We start from the raw sequence: 22,155 nt of genomic DNA, 5'->3' as shown, positions 1-22,155 counted from the left end.
AGCAACATTAATAATAATAGTAATAATAATAATAATATTTAAAGAAGAAGTAAATTCCTGCTTTCTTCAGTTTGCCATGCAATCTTACTGCACATGGCTTCACACACACCTGTTTTATGTCCAGTAGACTTCATTGTATTTTGTATTTTTTGTATAAGTACAGTTATATAAAATGCAATGCCTGCAGGACTTTAGCCCCCAGACCTTTTCTGTGGTTTACAAAATACTGTAAATAGCGGTACATGAGTACAGTACGAAAGAAAAGAGTGGAGACAGAGAAAAATGCCAGTGTTGAATAAAATGTGGAAAGAAAATTGAGGGGGGGTGAAGGAAAAGAGAATTTAAAAAGTAGAATGTAAAGAAGAAAAATAACACATCAATGCGTCTTAAGAGAACTTGGGGGACGGGGAACCAAGACAATGATGATATATAAAAAGTTCAGAGTCCAGTGTAATTAACAACAATAACAAACTCCATCCTGGAGCTGACACACTAACATTTCGTCCTGGTCAGTTGTGTTCAATCTGTGGTTCAATAAGGGTTAAAAGAGAGAGAGAAGAGCGCAGCCTTCATAATGACACCACCCTCCCTCTTCGTTATTCTCCAGACTACATCCAGAAACCGTCAAGCTCGTGCTCCCGGCATTAGCGCACGTACACACGCGCACTCAGCCTTCGTCTCTCCATCTTTGTGTCCATTCAAACTCACTCAGTCACACGCACACACACACCTGCTGACGGAGGAGAGGAAGAAAAAGGAGAAGAGGAGACAACGGCGGATCACGGGGCGCATTAACGCATCCGGTCTCCCGAAAAAAAAAACGAGAAGAGAGGAGCTACCGTCACTCCGCTCCTTCAAGGTAAGGACTTTTACAGAGATGAAGAGCCTTGCTCGGCTGCTCTCAGGTGGCAAATGTTCAATGCATGCTCGTGTAGAAGTTGTACACTGAGTGTGGATGTGGAGCTCCAGTGGATTAATTGGAGTGAATGAATGGTGAGTTGTTACTGGCTCCTGTTAATTAGGAAACTACACACTGGAGTTTTCAACAGTTGCACAGCTTGCACAGCGAGACAGCTGGTTTGAGAGTTGTTTGATTATTTAAAGGTACTATGGCACGGCAAATGGGTGCTGGAAAGCCTACTGTTGAAAAATTAGAGTCACATTTGAGACATGCGGACGTTTTTTTTTTTTTTTTCGTTATTAAAAAGCTTCATTTATTAAAATTGCTCTTGTACTCTGTACAAAGTTTCACACACTCTCTCACTGATTGCTCATTGTTGGATAAGCAGGCACAATAACCTCATTCGCAACAGGTTCACTAACTGTATCATTAAGCTGTGGCAGGTGTTACAAGTCACTGGGTGTCACTGACACTTTGCCACATCCTACCTGCATTCATATCACGGACATATTTCCCAAATTTTCATACACACCCTGTGGACCAGAACATCCCTGATGTGTGTGATTTCAACATACAGCACCACAACTCTATTTTCACTAAGTTTTCTAACATGTTTCACTTTATTTTTAAAACAGTGTAAAGTTAGGTACATAATATACAGTAATGTGCTTACAGAATTCAGCTTTTAATGATAAATATTACAAGTTTAAAATGTAACCATGTTTGATCAGAAGAACTGACCTATTAAAAAAAAAAAGAGTGTTGCCTGAGGGCACTGCGGCACTAACTGATCCCCACATGGTGAGCTGTTTTCTTTACGCTGTCAGATTGTTTTTCACTGCGTTTTTTAGTTGCTAGTTTGTTTTTAGTTTGTATTTCAGCAATCATTTTATGTCTGAAATAGAAACTTAATTTGCATGGCTGGGGTTCACACTTAAGACCACACTGACCTGGTAGACGGTTGTTAAGTCAGGCTTAACACTGTTAAGGTGTTCAGAAGTGCGTATGAATGCAGGACAGTTATGAAGAGCTCAAAGGGTTTAGTCTAGTCCGTTTAAAACGTCAACCTACATTCCAGCCTGACCCGGGTATGAGTGGACTAGGGTCAGGTCGGGCCAGAGTGATGTCAGTTTCGTCATCAGATGGATGGCTGCGTGCCTGCTTGGTTTTTGAGAGCACCCGTACTCGTCTGCAGATAATTTATATCTACATTATATCATAATCTCATTATAGGTCGCAATTTGGTATAATTGAGGCCTTAAAATATCAGACATTGTTGAATAATGGTAAGTACTGCAGTAGCTTACTTACATATAACTGTACTGCAGATATTATCTAGCTTGTTGCGTTATGGAGATCACCTATTTTACTTGGTATTTCTATAGATAAATGCAGCACCAAATACATAGAGACTGATCAAGCTACTCAGCTACTCAGATCAGTCAGTGCAGATTTTTATTCACCTTGAAATACAGATTTTGAACAGAAGACTACATCATGACATATGTAAAGCTGGAAAGCTCACAATGCACTAAAGCATCCATGCTCATTGTGGAGCTTCATGTGATATACTGTAGGAAGTGAAATGATGAGAGAATAATTAAGTATTGCTTCTCTCTGGGTATAATTGATTTCTGGCAATTGTGGTTGTACCATAAATATTCAACCCTAACATGTAACTACTACTACACCTTTTCAGCCTTTTACATTGGCATTTGTTAATTTGGACTGAATGGTAAATGACTTACTTCGTGTATTTAATGTAGTCACCTGGTCATTAATATTGTATTAATTGTCAATACATTCGTATTTTGCGGGAATTTAATTTAACCTCTTGGCTTGTGTGAATGTAGCAAAAGAATAATTAAAGCGATAATAACATTTTTTTTAGAAAGACAAAAAAGAGGAAAAAACTACAACAAAAGTGGGTTTCTGTGAAGTAGCTAAATATTTTCTCATAAGTAATTTAAGGAGATCTGTTTTTAGATCCCTCCAATTTCAGACTTCTATGAAATAAGTAAAGAGTCTATGGTCACAGACAAAAGTAAGAAAAACTTCCCCTTTCTTTTCTTTAATGACCACAACACTGCACTGCTGTAGGGAAGGAAAGAAAGCGCTGGTGATGACAGTGCAGTAAAGTGAGCAGCTGTCACAATGACAGATTTGAAATTAGCATTATAAACAATGTAAATTGCGCAGCAGCAACACCTAAATTGAAAGAAACTTGAATTGAATTAATTTAAATGAATTCAGATTTTCATATTAGGAAAGATTATTCAAGTGATCTCAACCTGATTGTGGACTGACACAAACCCAGCAGCCTCATGAGGCACAATATGTTTACAAGGTGATTAGATCCCACATTAAAAAGTACTGGAATTAATATTAAAGAGTGTTTCGTATTTACTGGTTTCTCTGGGATCCCCGTGGATCATCCCCCCAAACCGAGTTATGCCAGTAAAAATTATTTAAGCTATCATTTGAGCGTTTGCCTTTCATTAAACTCTACTGCCTACAACAGATTTTAATGACAAGTTACAGGTTTAGAATTTGAATGGTTGAATGCATCTTTAAAGTAATAAACTGCATTAAAAAAGGTTTGTGTTATTTAGCTGAAAATTTCACTGTGTAGCATTTGAAGGACAGTGAAATGCTTTAGTATGTTAATGCATTTAAAAAAAGCACTTAATTTGTGATAATAGTATTTCTGTGGAATGTCTACCTTTTCTAATATGTCAGGTGACAGGTCTTTAAAAATGTTTTTTCTTCGTTCCAGACAGTCCGTTGTGTTTCATGCAGGTGTATGTGAATTTAAATTTAAAACTAATTTGTATTACTGTGCAACAGGTGTTTATTGTCTTTTTCTAAATGCCTAAAACAAAGCAGTGTATTTGATGTTCAAGTGTGATTGGTAAGCGAGGAGGTCCTCATCAGAGCCATAGCTTTTGTTCTATTCGTGTACAAAAAGTTGTCACTGTTTTGCTGATGTCTTTGAGAAACATTCTCTTTATCAGTGATTGTTATAATGTAATTTGAATATCCCCATGCATCCTGAAAAAAGACCAACTATAACATATCGCTATCAGAAGTAGTGGTGCTGTTAAATATTTGCATCCAGCTACTTAATTCTGTATATTTAGACCATATAAAAATATATATCATAAAAATATGACCAGAACAAAATTACAAAATGTAGCCATTTCATCTTGTTCAAAGCTTTGTGTTATACTGATTGCTCTCATTTGTTCAGATTCGGCACAATATCTTAACTCTATCAACATCTTAGGTGCTTTCCATTGTACTTTTTGCTCTTTCTTGGTTGTTTGAGCTGACTGTAGGGAATTAACAGGCATTTCCCTTGAACAGTGGTACAAAGGATTTGGCTTTTTTTTTTTTTTTTTTTTGCTACATTTGGCAAAAAATAAAATAAAATAAATTAAATCACAGCAAAGTTGATGAAGAGGCAGTGCCTGTCCATCAAGTGGTTCAAAAACAGTTTTTTTGTAATTGTAAAGCAGTGTACATTCATTAAAGGAAAAGACTAAAAAAATCAAGATATTTATTAATAGCTCATTATCATATACAGTACTTGCCCAAAATAACCCACACAAAAGAAACCTCACAACTTATTGCGCTTTGTGTGTTCAGGTTATACATGTCAACTTTGTATAAATAGTTGGCCTCGACATTATATGACTTAAGATAACCATAACTAAGGCTAGTCAGTGACACAAGACTGGTTCCTCTACTCAGATGCCCTTAAATACACCTTTAAAAGATGTTTATCAAAATAAAACACTATTTGTGGGCAGGCTGGTGATCTTCATGTGTTCTTTTACTTTGACATGCCGCAAACGGTCGCAGCAGACGGCCCCGCCCCTCCCTGAGCCTGGTTCTACTGGAGGTTGATTCCTGTTAAAAGGGAGTTTTTTTCTTCCCACTGTGGCCAAAGTGCTTGCTCATAGGAGGTCATATGATTGTGGGATCTACCTTACAATCTAAAGCACCTTGAGGCCACTGTTATTGTGCTTGGGTGCTGTATAAATAAAATTGAATTGAATATTTACATTGATTCTAGTTATGTATTATTTTGTGACTAGTTCATTGTAAGGGATAACCAAACATTTCAGCCTTCTGTGCCATTTAGGCTGTTGACTCTTTGGCAATGGAAAGTAGTTTGTCACATAATATTTACCATTTCCATTAAAATGCTCAGGGCTCTTGAATCGGCCGTTTTGGGAAAGCAATATGGTTTGTAAGCTTCTTAGTTTGCCACTGATTGCTGAAGGGGTTTCTAAAGTCATACTTCAGACACCTGAAGGTCTCTTGGGCAGCTTTTTTTTCTATCTTGTGTTCCCTAACACTTTTCATGTTCCAGAGGAAAAGCTGCTTTTTCTTTTCTTTTTTTTACCACTCAATTACTGTGTGATTTTGAGTTTGCACCAGGTGTGAATGGTTTCTGTTAGAGGAAATGTTCTGTGCAAGGGGCAAATGCCCAGTGCTCAAGGTCAAACAAGTGTGTTAGGAAAGAAAAATCGTTTTCTTGACAAATTACTTTTCTTACCAATAAATGCATGATTTGTGTGTGACAAAATTACTTTTTTTTTACACAGTGCTTTAAAACAGATTAAAAGAATTGAACAAATTAAAAATAATTCTCAAATGTTCCATTCTACAGCTTTACCCACAAGGATGTTGGCATCCAGCACACATCTATGATGCAAATGACATATTTAAATGAATGAGAGATGACTGCTCTGATTTGTGAATACTGATAAAGTTATTAATATAAATGCAAAGCGTTATCCTATTCATTTCCTGTTGTAGAAGAGACTGGGGCTATGAATCTTGGAGTCATAAGGACTTGACATCACATAGGGAGGCTGACAGAAAGAGAAATTCAGCCTCCATAATGTCAAACATAGGAGTGCTACTGTAATACAAGCCTATATATACAATGCATCAAACTTTATGTAACACAGTATTGAAGCAGAAAATGTAGATACTACATCTGTATCTGCAAGATGGGAAACATGTGCACATGGTTATCCTTTTTCTTTTTTTCACCTCATTTATTTCTGAAGGTGTGATGATATGATTTCAAGTTCCTTCTTGCTGCGTTATCTTGAAAATATGAAAAAAATAAAAACATTTTAAAACCATGTTACTATTTCACATTAAACAGACCTTATAAATCACAGATCATGGACAGGTTTGTGCTGTAAGTAAGATCCTTTTAATAATACAAAAGAAATAAATGTATATCTTTAACTCTGGTGACAATATTTACTGGCTATACAGGGACATACTGTACTCTGCATATGCATAAACTGGCCACACATGAATATGGTGGGCAGCAGAAATGTGATTTGTGGCAATTTCAACTCAATGTGTTATGGACATTTCTCTGGATTACTTTACATTGAACATACTGCATAAATACAACATTGTAAAACGAATTATTAAAAATGCCCAGTCAGAGAAGTTTATTTTTCATGTCATAGCCATCTACTGATATCGACCATATGGCTCTTTCTTCAAAAAAACTTTGACTTAGATTGTTAGCTATAGAAGATTTTCTCAGTATTATGTTAGGGTCTTTACCTTATAATGTAAAATGCATTGAGGCCACTATTTTTGATTTGGAACCATATAAATAAAACCAAATTAAATTTCACATTCTGATAGCTTTCCTTTGTAAACCTCTTAACCTCTTTCAACTTGAAGTTAATTTTCAAGAGGTGACAATAGTTGTAATGCAAATGGCACATGGCAGCTGAACAATAAGCACTAAAAGAGGAAAAGCAAAAATCCCTCATTTGAAAATTCCGGAAAATACAAAGAAGATGATTGTTTTTATATTTGTGTTCTCTAAATACTTTGTGTGAACAATACCATTTATGTGTGCCACAATTACAGTGATAGGACAAAGAGGTTATTAGGGTTGGGTTTTAGAAGTCATCGGCCTTCTGTTCAGGATCTGAGAACAGTTTGAATGGTCACCTAATGTGTGACAAAATAATCCACTGTGATGTTCATAATAGTCTGGGCTGTCTTATTTGTCTGTAAAAGTTTTTCTTTAGCCCTAAAATTACTGCAGTAGATTTATCAGAGATGTGCAGAGCACAGGAGTGTTTGAAGAAAGAAATACACCCGGTTAACAGCAGACAATTTACTGCATTTTAAATTATGCAGTCCATGTATTATTAGTAAAACTAGTGTTCAGAAAGATCAGAAAGTTTCCCATAAATTCTGTGTAGTTTATTCCCTACATTCAGGTTGAGGGGTCATATGATGATGCTTTGATTGCACAATCCCAAGTAACAATACAGAAAATAGTTGAAAAAATATCTTATTCTGTGGGGGCAGGGAGTGCTAATTTATTACCTCATTTTAGGTTTGACAGCATTTTTTTTTAGTAGGTAAAGGCGAATGTTTTTAAACATGAATTGAGCTGCGGTTTGGGGAAGGCCTCGGAGTGGACGTCAATAAGGTGGTCGAGGATTCCATAAAATGGACCGGATGAGCTCGGAAAATTAGGAAGGAATGCTGAGAGAAGAGATCAAAGGAAATGTCAGACAACAAAAGACCTTGATAGATGAATGAGGGAAACCCTCGATCAGGTAGCGATGTGGCTTGACTGAACTGAAGCTCTGACAGTGCCACATGACAGGATTTTGAGACTTGAGGTAATGACTCATAAACGCTTATCTTGGAGTAGAAGATGGAGAGGGGGTGGTTGGCTGGATAATTTACTTTGGGTAAGGTAGCAATAACTACTGTGCCCAGTTACCTAACAGACCTTTTCGACGTGTATAGCCCAAGAGAGCACTTAGATCCTCTTACCAACTGCTCTAAGTGCAACCAAGGGCCCAACAAAAGACTAGAGGGGACCGAGCTTTTGAAATTGCCACGCCTAAACTCTGGAATAATCTTCCAATCGATGTCCGCATGTCAGAATCCATTGCATTGTTTAAATTGCGCTTAAAAACTCACCTGTTCCATTTAGCCTTTAGCAAATCAGTTCGAACTTCCTCCTGGTCTATATTTGTGCTATGTAACTGTAACTGTAACTGTAACTATAACTGTTTTATAACTGCTTTTGTTGCCATTTGTTGTAATCCGCTTTGCTGCCTTGTGTGAAGCACTTTGTTGGACAGTGTCCTTTTTAAATGTGCTATAGAAATAAATTGATTGTGCTGATTTCTGAAATGAACAGAGGTGACAATCAGCAGTTTTGGGAGGATTTGTTAAATTGAAAGACTGATTAGAGGAGAACCACCTTCCATAAAGACAACCCTAACAGAGAGCCAAGTAGAATTCCACCAAGCGGCACAGCTGAACCTCATAGAAGATGATATTGACATTTGAGATGTTGTCAGAACTGTGAGTCGGCTTAGAGAGCTGTCTCAAATGTCTGTGTCAAGGATAGAGGGTTTAGATAATGCTAGTGAAAGTACATGAGAAGTGAAGGGATGCCTTGAGGAATTATGCGCATGGTGGAGTTCAGAGAGATAGAGGACGGAACCTAGCATCCTGGTGTCATGAAGGTTTGCTGGTGGTGTGCGAAGGCAGGATAGATGGCAGAGAAACTGGCATCCTGGTGCTAGAAGGGTTTGCTGATGTATTTTGCAGAGGAGGGAACAAAGTGGTGAAACTGGCATAAGGAATGTTTACTGCTGTGTTGGCAAATGACTGATATGGAGAAGATGACTGGAAACATGGTGCCAGGAATGTGCACTGTTATATTTTGTGAAAGACAGATAGATGCAGGGAAAAAGCTTGCTGCTACATTTGTGGAAAAGGGATAGAGGGAAGAGAAACTACCCGAAAATGTTGCTACTACAAATTGCAAAAGAGGGATAGAAGAGCAACAAACTAGCAAGCTGGTGCTGACAAGTTGTTTTTTGTTGTTGTTGTTGTTGTTGTTGTTGTTTTGTCGGGCTTTTTGGGGGGAGAAAATAATAAATGGCAGAAGCTGTGTATCCAGTGCTGTAAAAATGAGCGGCTGTATTTTGCGAAGGAAGATTAGGAAAGAGAGAACCTGGCATCCCGGTCCAAGAAGGCTTTCTGCTGCATTTACAAATGAGGGATATTTCAATTCAATTAAATTCAATTAAATTCAGTTAGGGCTGCTCGATTATGGCAAAAATGATAATCACGATTATTTTCACTGAAATTGAGATCTCGATTATTTTGACGATATCTATTTAATAATAACAATGTGTTGAATTATGACTTTAAAAAATAATATAAAATAGTGTGCAAATACTGATAACAGTGCAAATGTTTGCAATATAAGAAATAAATGAAAAATGTAAACATCTATGTTTAGTGAACTTTGCAGTGTTGCTCTGTGGTGCAGCTATGACACTGTAGCAAAGTTTACACACTATGTCTACTTGATCCACGTCTGACTCCGCGAACCCATAATGTTTCCACACCACTGAAGTTTTTTTTTTTTTTACCTCTCTTTTCAACCAACGGCAGTCACTCTCCTCTCCAAATAACTTCTGCTTAGCTTTCCGAGCTTCCCTCTGGTCCTCTTAATTGTTGTGATGTGTGTTCGAAATGCAGAGAGGTGCGCTCGATTTGCCACACGGAGCAGCGCGAGAGTAAAGCACGAGGGAGGTGCTAATAATCGGCTCAGTCATTTTTAATTATCATTGAAAGCCCAGATCGTAATCGAGATTAAAATTCGATTAATTGAGCAGCCCTAAATTCAGTTTTATTTATGCAGCACCAAATCACAACAACAGTCACCTCAAGGCGACTGTAAGGTAGACCCTACAATAATACATACAGAGAAAACTCCAACAATCATATGACCCCCTATGAGCAAGCACTTTGGTGACAGTGGCTCGGAGACAGAGAATCTGGCATCTTAGTGTTTAAAGGAAATGCTGCTGCTTCGCATATGAAGACTAGATGCGGAGAAACTGGCATCCCAGTGGTAGTAAAACTTGCTTCTGCTATTTGCGAATGAGAACCTGGCATCCCGGTGTCAAGAAGTTTGCAACTGCATATTGCAAAGGAAGGCTAGCAGAGCATTTCTTTCTTTTTTTTTGCAAACAATAGATGGCACATAACTGACATCCTGAAGGCAGAAGGTTCCTCTGCTGCTTTTTGCAATGATAGATGCAGAAAAGCTTGTTGGGAATGAGGGATAGAGAAAGAATCTGGCATCCCAGTGCTGGAAAGGTTCACTGCTGCTTTGCATATGAAGGATTGATGTGGAAAAACAAGCATCCCAGTGGTAGAAATATTTGCTGCTGCATTTGCGAAAGACGGATAGAGTCAAGACAATCTGGCATCCTGGAGCCAAAATCTTGCTGCTGCATTTGCAAAGGAGGGATGGAGAAAGAGAATCTGGCATCCTGGTGCCAAAAGCTTGTTTGTTTGTGTCTGCGTGTGCCTAGTAGTCTATGTTTATTTGTCAGGTCAGGTCTTAGACTCCAACTCTCTCAGAACATCTCAGGCCCCCCCCAGACGGGGCGCCTATCTCCCCTCATTACATTCCCTGTGGGTCGCCAATGCTCCCAACCGTCGGTGCGTTGGTGGTTCTCTCTGCCCAGGGCTGGGTGCTCTGGTGTGTGGGCTCACTCCTGGTGGCAACTTGGCGGGGTCTGGCACCCATGATTCGGTTGCGTCCCTTCCGGGGTGTGTTGGGCCCTCGGATCTTGGGTCTCTGGGCCCGGTGTTGGTCTGCTCCGGCGTAGCCGGTTGCTGGCGGAGCCTGTGGCCATGTTGCCGCAGCCCCCTGTAGCTTCTGCATCTTGGCTGCTGGGTGACCACCCTGTCTGGGGTACTGTTACTGGTACTTATGATTATGTTAGTTGTTGCTGTGGTTTCCCTACTGTATTGTTCTCTTTTTTTTCCAGCAGGTGATCAAGTGGATTTTTAGTGTCTTTTCTCACCCTTCCCCTCTGTTTTTCTTTCCCTCTCCTTTTGTTGAGCCTCTTCCCAACTTCTCTTTTCTTCATCTTTCTTTTTCCTATCCCCTGAGCCTGTCTGACTGCCATAACTTAAAAGTAAAAAAAATAATAAATAAATAATTAAGATTGAATAAACTATGACAATCAAGTGGACCAGTATGGCAAAAACCGTAATGATCCACTTGGGAAAATAAATCTGTTGGGTGTTTTTCTTGACGTTGCTACAGTGCCAGAGAGGACAAGCAAAGAAAAAAAAAAAAAAAAAAGCTTGTTGCTGCATTTTATGAAGTAGGGATAGATTGAAGGGAAACTGGCAACTTGTTGGTAGAACTTGTTTGCTAGAGATAGAGAAAGAGAACCTGGCATCCCGGTGCCATAAAAACATACTGCTGCATTTTGCGAAAGAGGGATAGAGGGAAGAATATTGTTGTAGGGTCTACCTTATAATATAAAGGTGACTGTTGTCATTTGGCACTATATAAATAAAACTGAATTGAATTGAATCGACCTGGCATCCCTTAGGCCCCATCCTCAATTCAGAGATGGTCTGACACAAGGGATAACTAAGGGTTTCTGCTTAGGCATCAGTTGTCCTTCTGCTATCCTGGATTGCATGGAACTTTCTTGGATTAACTGAAGGCTTTTCAGAGAGGTTTTAAGACATCCTGATAATAATGAATTACAGTAGTCCAGCCTGGAAGTAATAAATGCATGAACTAGTTTTTCAGCATCACTCTGAGACAGGATTTTTCTAATTTTAGAGAGTCTTACATATTTGTTTAATATGTACATTGAAGGACATATTCTTGGTCAAAAATGACTCCAAGGTTCCTCACAGTGTTACTGGAGGCCAAGTTAAGGCCATCCAGAGTAAGAATCTGGTTAGATACCATATTTCTAAGATTTTCAGGCTCAGTTTGATCTGAATTAAGAAGCAGAAAGTTAGCGGCCATTGAGGTCTTTATGTCTTTAAGACATTCCTGCAGTTTAACTAATTGGTGTGTGTTATCTGGCTTCATGGACAGATAGAGCTGGGTGTCATCTGCATAGCAGTGAAAATGTATGCTATGTCTTCTGATGATACTGCCTAAGGGAAGCATGTATAATGTAAACAGAATTGGTCCTAGCACTGAACCCTATGGAACACCATAGTTGACCTTAGTGTGTGAAGAGGACTCTCCATTTACATTAAAAAATTGGAGTCTATTAGATAGATATGATACAAACCACTGCAGCACAGTACCTGTAATACCTACAGCGTGTTCTAATCGCTGCACTAAGGTCTAGCAGGACAAGCACAGAGATGAGTCCACTGTCAGAGGCCATAAGAAGATCATTTGTAACCTTCACTAAAGCTGTTTCTGTGCTGTGATGAGCTCTGAAACCTGACTGAAACTCTTCAAATAAGCCATTCCTCTGCAGATGATCTGTTAGCTGTTTGACAACTACTCTTTTAAGGATGTTTGATATGAAAGAAATGTTGTAGACTGGCCTATAATTAGCTAAGACAGCTGGGTCTAGAGATGCTTTTTGAGTAAAGGTTTAACTACAGCCAGCTTGAAGGCCTGTGGTACATAGCCGATTATTAGAGATAGGTTGTTCATATTTAAGATTGAAGAATTAATTAATGGCAGGACTTCTTTGAGCAGTTTTGTAGGAATGGGGTCTAAAAGACATGTTGATGGTTTGGAGGAAGTAATTATTGAAGTTAACTCAGAAAGATCAATTGGAGAAAAAGAGTCTAACTTAACATCAATGGTACTAAAAGTAGCTGTAGATAATATTACATCTGTGGGATGATTATTAGTAATTTTTTCTCTACTGATTAAAATGTTATTTGTGAAGAAGTTCATGAAGTCATTATTAGTTAATGTTAAAGGGATGGTTGGCTCAACAGTACTCTGACTTTTCGTCAGCCTGGCTACAGTGCTGAAGAGAAACCTAGGGTTGTTCTTATTTTCTTCAATCAGTGATGAATAGTAAGATGTTCTGGCTTTGCGGAGGGATTTCTTATAAAGCAACAAACTATTTCTCAAGGCTAAATGATGATCTTCTAAATTTGTGACATTTCCTCTCGAGCTTACGAATTGGAGAGGCTTACCATCTGTTTTAGGCTATGTGTTTGAGAATTATACCACGGAGTCTAATACTTCTGAATTGAGGCCTTGGTTTTCACCTGAGCTACAGTATCCAGAGTCGTACGTAGTGAGGAGTAGTGATGGTAAATTTGATTCTTTTTACTGAACCGAGTTTTAATGAGTCACTCATCAAAGTGAATCGGCTTTTTTGAGTCATTTGATTCACTGAGTCAGTAGACCAGAGAGTGCAAAAAATGTACATTTTCACTCAAACTTAATTTGTTTCTCTTTTCATGTAAATCCTACTGCTAAGATGAATGATTCTAAAAAAAAAAACAACTATTTTATAGAGCAAAAACTTTTTTAAAATTAAGCAATTTCCTATCAAAATTGCTTAATAAACATTTATTTTGTTTATTTTTTATTTTATTAGTATTTTCCTTAAATGTGTTAAATATATATTTTCTTCGAACACCTTGTTCGAACATAAGAGTGTCCATAAGTGCACGTGGCACCAGGACGCTCTAGGCCGTAGGTCGATGATCGATTTTGTAATCGTATCACCAGACCTGCGACCATATGTTCTGGACACTCGGGTAAAGAGAGGGGCTGAGCTGTCAACTGATCACCACCTGGTGGTGAGTTGGATCAGGTGGCGGGGGAGGACGCTGGACAGACCTGGTGCACCTAAACGCGTAGTAAGGGTGTGCTGGGAACGTCTAGCAGAGGCCCCAGTCCGCGAGATCTTCAACGCACACCTCCGGCGGAGCTTCAACAGCATTCCGAGGGAGACTGGGGACATTGAGTCCGAATGGACCATGTTCAGCGTCTCCATTGCCGAAGCTGCTGCATTGAGCTGCGGCCGCAAGGTGGTTGGTGCCTGCCGTGGTGGTAATCCCCGAACCAAATGGTGGACACCAGAGGTGAAGGGAGCCACCAGGCTGAAGAAGGAGTCCTATCGGGCTTGGTTAGCCTGTGGGACTCCGGAGGCAGCCGACAGGTATCAACAGGCCAAGCGGAATGCGGCTCGGGAAGTGGCTGAAGCAAAAACTTGGGTGTGGGAGGAGTTCGGAGAGAGGCCATGGAAAAAGACTTTCGGACTGCCTCAAAGAGATTCTGGCAAACCGTCAGGCGTCTCAGGAGGGGAAAGCGGTGCTCTACCTGCACTGTGTATAGTGCTGGCGGAGCGCTGCTGACGTCGACTGAGAAAATTGTCAGGCGGTGGAAGGAATACTTTGAGGACCTCCTTAATCCCACTGACACATCTTCGGAGGAGGAAGCAGAGTCTGGGGATGAGGGGAATGACCCGCCAATTTCCGGGGGCGAGGTCACTGAGGCAGTTAAACAACTCCTTGGTGGCAGAGCCCCTGGTGTTGATGAGGTCAGCCCCGAGTTCCTGAAGGCTCTGGATGATGTAGGGCTGTCCTGGTTGATACGCCTCTGCAATGTTGCGTGGAGATCAGGGGCAGTACCCCTGGACTGGCAGACCGGGGTGGTGATCCCCATCTTTAAGAAGGGGGACCGGAGGGTGTGTTCCAACTACAGGGGGATCACACTCCTCAGCCTCGCTGGGAAAGTCTATGCCAGGGTGCTGGAAAGGAGAGTTCGTCCGCTAGTCGAACCTCGGATACAGGAGGAACAATGCGGTTTTCGTCCTGGTCGCGGAACACTGGACCGGCTCTTTATCCTCTCGAGGATACTTGAGGGTGCATGGGAGTTTGCCCAACCAGTCTACATGTGTTTTATGGACTTGGAGAAGGCATTCGACCGTGTCCCTCGGGGTGTCCTGTGGGAGGTGTTGCGGGAGTATGGGGTGTCTGGCCCATTGCTACGGGCCATTCGATCCCTATACAACCGTTGCAAGAGCTTGGTTCGCATTGCCGGCAATAAGTCGGACTCGGTGGGTGATGGGCTCCGCCAGGGCTGCCCTTTGTCTCCGGTTCTGTTCATAATTTTTATGGACAGGATTTCTAGGCGCAGCCAAGTGGCGGAGGGCTTTCGCTTTGGTGGCCTCAAAATCTCATCTCTGATTTTTGCGGATGATGTGGTTCTGTTGGCTTCATCGGGTGAGGGCCTCCAGCTCGCACTGGAACGGTTCGCAGCCGAGTGTGAAGCAGCGGGAATGAGGATCAGCACCTCCAAATCTGAGGCCATGGTTCTCAGCCGGAAAAGGGTGGCGTGCCCACTCCGGGTCGGGGATGAGTTCCTGCCCCAAGTGGAGGAGTTCAAGTATCTCGGGGTCTTGTTCGCGAGTGATGGGAGAAGGGAGCCGGAGATCGACAGACGGATTGGGGCTGCAGCTGCAGTAATGCAGACGCTGCACCGGTCCGTTGTGGTGAAGACGGAGCTGAGTGTAAAAGCGAAGCTCTCAATTTACCGATCGATCTACGTCCCTATCCTCACCTATGGCCACGAACTGTGGATAGTGACCGAAAGAACGAGATCGCGGATACAAGCGGCAGAAATGAGCTTCCCCCGAAGGGTGGCTGGCCTCTCCCTTAGAGATAGGTGGAGAAGTTCGGCCATCCGGGATGTTAAACTTAATTGTTACACCTGGTAGCAGCAACACTGATCATTTTATTAAACATTAAAGAATTTAGACAGTTTGGAACTCTCAATGATGCCGCAATGTTGCATTGTGCAACTTGTTTACTTGTTTTAAACAGTTATCATTACCATGGTATTAAATTCCTGTTTATTTTGCAAAAACTGCCGCAGGTGCTTTCTTGGTTATCATCACTATTGTTTAAGTGTTATTAACATGGTTATTAATGTGTTATTAAATAGAAACAGGCAGTTTTGCATTTTTCAGTGCTGTTTTGTGCTTATTACACAGAAACATATGTTTCCATTTAATGATTCAGAGCAGTAAATATTATGTTTAAATATATACGGTGGCCCCTAGAGACAAAGCACGTACAAACTCGAAAAAGCATGTAAAAATTCCAAAGCACATACAAACTCCAAAGCATGTACAAATAAATTAAAAATTTCGGAATTTGTGCGTTCTATGGAGTTTTTACGTGTTTTGGAGTTTTTATGTGTTTCTGAGTTTTTACGTGCTTCGGGGTTTGTACATGCTTTCGGAGTTTGTACATGCTATGGAGTTTTTACGTGTTTTGGAATTTTTATGGATTGAAAATACCCCCCACACCCCACCCCACCCCTAACCGAAGAATTTTGTCTGGGCTCTTATCTCACTTTTTTATTTCAAACAATCAACAGAAAATTTCACAGACATAGTTCTGTATAATGTTTTTAAGGCTGTGGTGTTAATTTTTAAGTAACATGAGCCCAGCGGCAGCAGCAACGCTAGGCTAACACTAACTAGCTAGCAAGATTATAAACCCGGTGCTAAACTAAGAGAAGCCACAAAATCAGTTTGAATAAGAGTAAACATTTACTCACCAAGTCAGTGTATCAGGTAAAGATCCACAGCAATGACAATAATCTCTTGAGCTGACGCTTCTCTAGGTTTGCTCAACATATTCCATAACAAATGCACCATGTACATGCGGACTGATCCGAGAGGGAGGAGGACGGTAGTGACGGGGCACTTTCAAAACACATCTTTCATCCTTCCGCCCTGAGAAGCAACATTTCCAGCTTACTTAGGTTTTCTAAGTTAAGACAACTCAAATAAATTGAGTTTATCAGCGTTTTTGCATAAAAAGTACTGGTAACTTGTTTAAATCGAGTTCTAATAACAAATTGATAAAAATTGAGTTCAGCCTATTTAATATTTTTAATTAAACACAATATTACATTTTACAGTGTAGAGTGCTCTCTGTGTTCCTGGAATGGATGTGTTTATCTTATCCACAGTGGTAGTAAAACATAGACTAATATAGCTGTTTATTGGCAGCCATGTCAAGGAGGTTGGTGGTGAGTAGGGTGGGGAGTCGAACCTGTGACTCCACCACAAACCAACCAGTGTTTCGGTCTTTATTATAAATTACTCATTACTTTGCTCAAAAGTAATGCAGTATGTTACTTTATTATTTGCTGTGTTAATTTGTTACACTACTCAAGACACTACTTTCCCATTCCTCTGTAAAATGAGCTTAAACACGTTGTGATATAATTACCAATTAACATTATAAACCAACACCAATCCCTATCCTAAAGAGGACACACATACAAACTTTCATTTAGTGTTCACATATGAATACAAAGCTGACAATAAAATGCAAATTTGAAAACCACACTAAAGAGACTTCAAAGTGATTCCCACAGGGATTCTACAAATGTAAAGGTTTAAATAAAGGCTGCAAGCCTGACTGCTCCTGGCTGCTGGCTGATGATGCCATACACTCAGCTTTAACATCCCTATTGGTTCAAAAGTAAACATAATGTCCTTATCTTCGCTGTACACTGTTTTACCTATTTGCTACTTCAGCACATGAACTGAAATCAGCTGACTGCAGTGCAAGTGCACAGGATGTTTTTATTTCTGTCTGCTCAGCGTGCAGATAAGTGAAGAACCTTTGTAACACAAGTAATGATATGTAATTAATGAATTTGGCACAGTAGTGTGTTACATCACTGTGTTACAGAAAAATATAATGTGATTACAATAATGCTGGAATCAACCAGACTCTTCTAGAATACACACAACTGGACTTTTAATATAGGAATAGCAATATTTAAAAATCCAGCTCTGAAAACGTTAGGAAGCTGTGTAAAACGTAAAAAGAAAAAAGCAATGATTTGCAAATCTCATAAACCCATAGTTTATTCACAATAAAAAAATGTAACATATTTGAACTGACAAAATGTGAAATTTGTGAAAAATATTAGCTCATGTTGAATTTGATGGGAGTAACACTTCTCAGAAAATGTTACAGCAATGTTTTCCACAGTGCAGCATCCCTTCTCTTTTAAATAACAGTCCATGAAAATCTGAGAAAAATCAGTTGCTGAAGTTTTGTTAGAGGAATGTTGTCCCATTTTTGTTTGACAGATGATTCTAGCTCAACACTCCTGGGTCTCCATTGTCATATTTTGCGCTTTTAATGTGCCAAATGTTTTCAGTTGGTAAAAGGCCTTTGTGCAGGCTAGCTAGTTCAGCAACCAGGCTCACAGTTCAACCCAAGCCTCAAAGACTCATCTGCAGAGAATCCTTCATGTCAACAACCCAATTAGTTAACAAATCTCTGGGTGTTTTACAAGTAGATATAGTTGAAAGAGTGAGGGATTTGCAAGCCTCGGGATTCGTTCTTCAAAAAACAAAATTTTGTTTGAACAAAATAACAGAGTGAAAGAAAGACGAGTCAGTATACTGGAAGGTTATATTCAGGAAACGAGAGAGAGAGGGTAGCAGGTGAATGAAACAGAGAGAGATCCTGGCAGGCATGTCTTATTCATTGTCAGGTCATCAGCACGGAGATCCCCACTGTTAAATTATAAAGAAAACAGTGATGAAGCAGGATATGATCGACATGCACAGAATGCAATGATTATCTAGCATAAATTTCAATCAAAAGAAGTGAATTTTAAGCAAATATATCTGCCACTGGTAGTTATGATGGCCAGTTTGTTTCTCCTTTAAGAATCCACATTTTCCACATGTGCGTTCTCCTTGGTTAAGCAGTGTAGCCTTCCTAGCTGAATGCACAGAGGACAAAAAGAATCTTCTTCTTCTTGAATGTGCGCCATGTAAACTCTTAGAAAGCTCATGTCCAGTGAGACCATGGTCATTTCACTACGAACTTGATTTTTTCTTTTTCTTATAATGTAAGCATGTGTTGCTTTAAAAACATGACATAATGTCAGAGGTTTTAAAGACCAAAATTAAATAGCATACTTTAAAAAAAAAAGTTTTACTAGGGTTAAATAATTTTCTAAAAACATATTCTATCAGATGATTGATTTGACGCTTTATGGTAAACTTTGAAAAGAACTGAAACAATGCAACATTTCTGATCATTTATTGATGTTCATTGATTTAATTCTACTACATGAAATTACTATTTTATATATATATATATATAAGGGGTGCAACGATACTCGTATCGATATTGAACCGTTCGATACAGTGCTTTCGGTTCGGTACGCATATGTATCGAACAATACAAAATTTTTAATTTATTTTATCAACTTTCCTTCTGACGATGCTGTCTGTGTTAAGCGCTCAGTGGATCTGCGCTTGACAGTGCAGCCTAGGCGGAGTAGTCGAACGCAGATTCACTGAGCGCAGGGCAAGTATGTTGGATGTGCCACGCAATGCTCAATTACATGGGTGGGAACTATTGTGTTAGCGCAGTTAGCTCGTTAACGTGTTGGCCGTCCAGCCCCACGCACGGGGCGATCAGGGGTAGCTCGTTAACGGAGATTTGCCGTGTTTGGGCGTTAACGTAATTTCAACGAGATTAACGCTGACAGCACTAGTGGGAACAAAACGAATATGACTGCACATTTACACCGACATCATCCTAGTGCAAAGACAAGTGGAAGCAGACAAAAACAACAAGCACGCATGCTACAAACTTTACCCGAGTCATTTAGACAGCCGTTAGCACATGATTCTCCTTATGGGGACCTGATATGTTTAATATGCTGCTGAGAATATAGCCCAGAAGAAGCGTATAGTATAGCTTCTATTTTGGAAAGAGCCATTTCTCTGTAATAAACTCTCTTTTCCAAAGATGAGTGATTCCTCAATCAGATACAGGGCTCGCAATATCGCTAGCCCGACGTCCCGGGGCTAGCGATTTTTCCAGTCGGGCTACCAAAACCTATCTCTGCCCTGCCCGTCGGCCTATCGTAGGAAGGAAAAATATATGTCAATGCTTTTGCATTCTTTCGGAAATGTAGCTGGGTAATTATGTCATTGGCATCGGTGAGCCACTGTCAATATGTGACATATTGAAATCGCACTTGAACTTGCGCTTGTTTTTTTGCTTTCACTTTGCAATCGTGCGAACTGTGTATAGAGAGCGACAGCACTGATTGGTGAGTGACGATAATTTGCGCACCAATTCCTCTGACATCGTCTTATCAATCGTTAGCTTACTATGCAAACATGACAAGTGAAATCTCCCACAGCAAGCTTAAACATGTGAGAGGTTGATCGCGCAGAGAATCGCTGAGCGTTATGTGAGTGCGTGTGTAAAAGCAGCAGGATATATATTTTAGTTCTGCTGAGCCAAATAAGACAGGTCAGGGTGAAGAAGTGACAGCCAATGAAAGGCTTACCACAAAACGGAAAAGTTATGACAAATCAGACTATAAGGCAAAAAGAAAGTGCAGCTTTATGGTTTCATGGACAAAAGAATTTCTGTGGCTGCAATATGACGAGCTAAATAACCAGGGCTGCACATAAGTGGTCCGCAGGTGCGCATTCGCTGTCAAAATAAAAAATGCGCACAAGATAAGAAGTTGCAGCGCGTGTTTGCATACATAAGATTTTCTGGAGGAGGACAGATATTTGTTTAGAACTCTTAAAGATGTCAAGAAGCTCCTTTAAGCAATTACTGTGATGTTCCTCCACCTCCAAAGAAATGTCAGGAGTCCGAACCGCAAAAGAAGCGCGTATTCTCGGAAAAGTGGTTGCAGGAGGTGAGCTGGCTTCAAACAAATGATGAACGCACAGAGATGTGGTGCAGAATGTGCCGTGAAAATCCCACTCTAGCGGACAAAAACAGTGCTTTTTATATGGACGCAAACGCGCGCTGCAACTTCTTATCTGGTGCACGTCTTTTATTTTGACAGCGAATGCGCACATGCGGACCACTTATGTGCACCCGTGTAAATAACATAATGTTCTGCCGGGTGTGTTGTTGGTTTTCCCTCGATTTTTGAGTCGACAAGCGCCTTTGTTACTGGGACCAGTCATTTTAAGAAAGGCCCCAATTAGAACCCATGAGAAATGCAAGAAATGCATTATTGCTCAGTCTGCAATATCTTTCCCAGAACAAACACCAATTGGAAACTAAAAATAAACCTGATAAATCTGTTTAGAACAGCGTACTATGTTGCAAAGAGTGAACTACCACTGGCAAAATTTAGCAGTCTTTGCAAACTTCAAAAAGCAAATGGCCTCGATCTTGGTTCCATTGCCTCTTACCCCTGACTTCAGTGGAAATTTCAAATTCAGGATCTGACACAGACTGATTCATGTCCTACACAGTTCTTACAAGTTCATAGAAATTTCTGTTCAATTAGAACCAAGTATTTGAGTTGATGATTTTAATTTTTATACAATGTTGTAATTTGTTTTTCAACAATTTTTTGATTAATGTTTTGTTTCCTTTACAATATTATACTTTAATGTATAATATTGTAAAGGAAACAAAACAGGAAACAAAACATCAATCAAAAAATTGCTCTCTTTTTTATTCGGGCTACTTAAATTTATTTTGGGCTACCAAAAACTGTAGAGTCCCTGCCCGAAGGGCTACCAGGGATTTTGAAATTTTGCGAGCCCTGAGATATATATATATTTTTTATTACTTTTTTGTTTCAGCAACATTAAATTTAAAAACTGTACTTTTGAGTTAAAATATATATTTATAATTTTAATAAATGACAAATTAAAAAGGCATGAACATTTTTTTTGTATCGAAAAAATATCGAACCGTGACACCAAAGTATCGAACCGAACCGTGAATTTTGTGTATCGTTGCACCCCTAATATATATATATATATACACCCAGCACGCCCCTGCGGGCGGTTTATCATTCAAGCTCGGGTCCTCTACCAGAGGCCTGGGAGCTTGAGGGTCCTGCACAGTATCTTAGCTGTTCCCAGGACTGCGCTCTTCTGGACAGAGATCTCCGATGTTATTCCCGGGATCTGCTGGAGCCACTCGCCTAGCTTGGGAGTCACCGCACCTAGTGCTCCAATTACCACGGGGACCACCGTTACCTTCACCCTCCACATCCTCTCGAGCTCTTCTCTGAGCCCTTGGTATTTCTCCAGCTTCTCGTGTTCCTTCTTCCTGATATTGCTGTCATTCGGAAGCGCTACATCGATCACTACGGCCGTCTTCTTCTGTTTGTCTACCACCACTATGTCCGGTTGGTTAGCCACCACCATTTTGTCCGTCTGTATCTGGAAGTCCCACAGGATCTTAGCTCGGTCATTCTCCACCACCCTTGGGGGCATCTCCCATTTTGACCTTGGGACTTCCAGGTTATACTCGGCACAGATGTTCCTGTGCACTATGCCGGCCACTTGGTTATGGCGTTCCATGTATGCCTTGCCTGCTAGCATCTTGCACCCTGCTGTTATGTGCTG

The 22,155-nt window shown here is 40.2% G+C and overlaps 1 protein-coding gene across 1 annotated transcript in view; it reads left to right on the top strand.

Annotated features, from left to right (window-relative positions):
* The first annotated feature begins 616 nt into the window (after window positions 1-616).
* LOC120716630 (teneurin-3) overlaps window positions 617-22,155 on the top strand; it is an 840,982-nt gene continuing 819,443 nt past the window's right edge. Inside the window, exon 1 of the mRNA XM_040004185.1 lies at window positions 617-859. The gene's annotated coding sequence lies outside the window, so the exon portion shown is untranslated. The remainder of the gene's footprint in view (window positions 860-22,155) is intronic.

Source organism: Simochromis diagramma, unplaced genomic scaffold (genome assembly GCF_900408965.1).
Source record: "Simochromis diagramma unplaced genomic scaffold, fSimDia1.1 OVJJ01000565.1, whole genome shotgun sequence".
In the NCBI taxonomy this organism is placed as follows: Eukaryota; Metazoa; Chordata; class Actinopteri; order Cichliformes; family Cichlidae; genus Simochromis; species Simochromis diagramma.
Note: the sequence above shows the minus strand (reverse complement) of the source record. Positions and strands in the feature narration are given on the sequence as shown.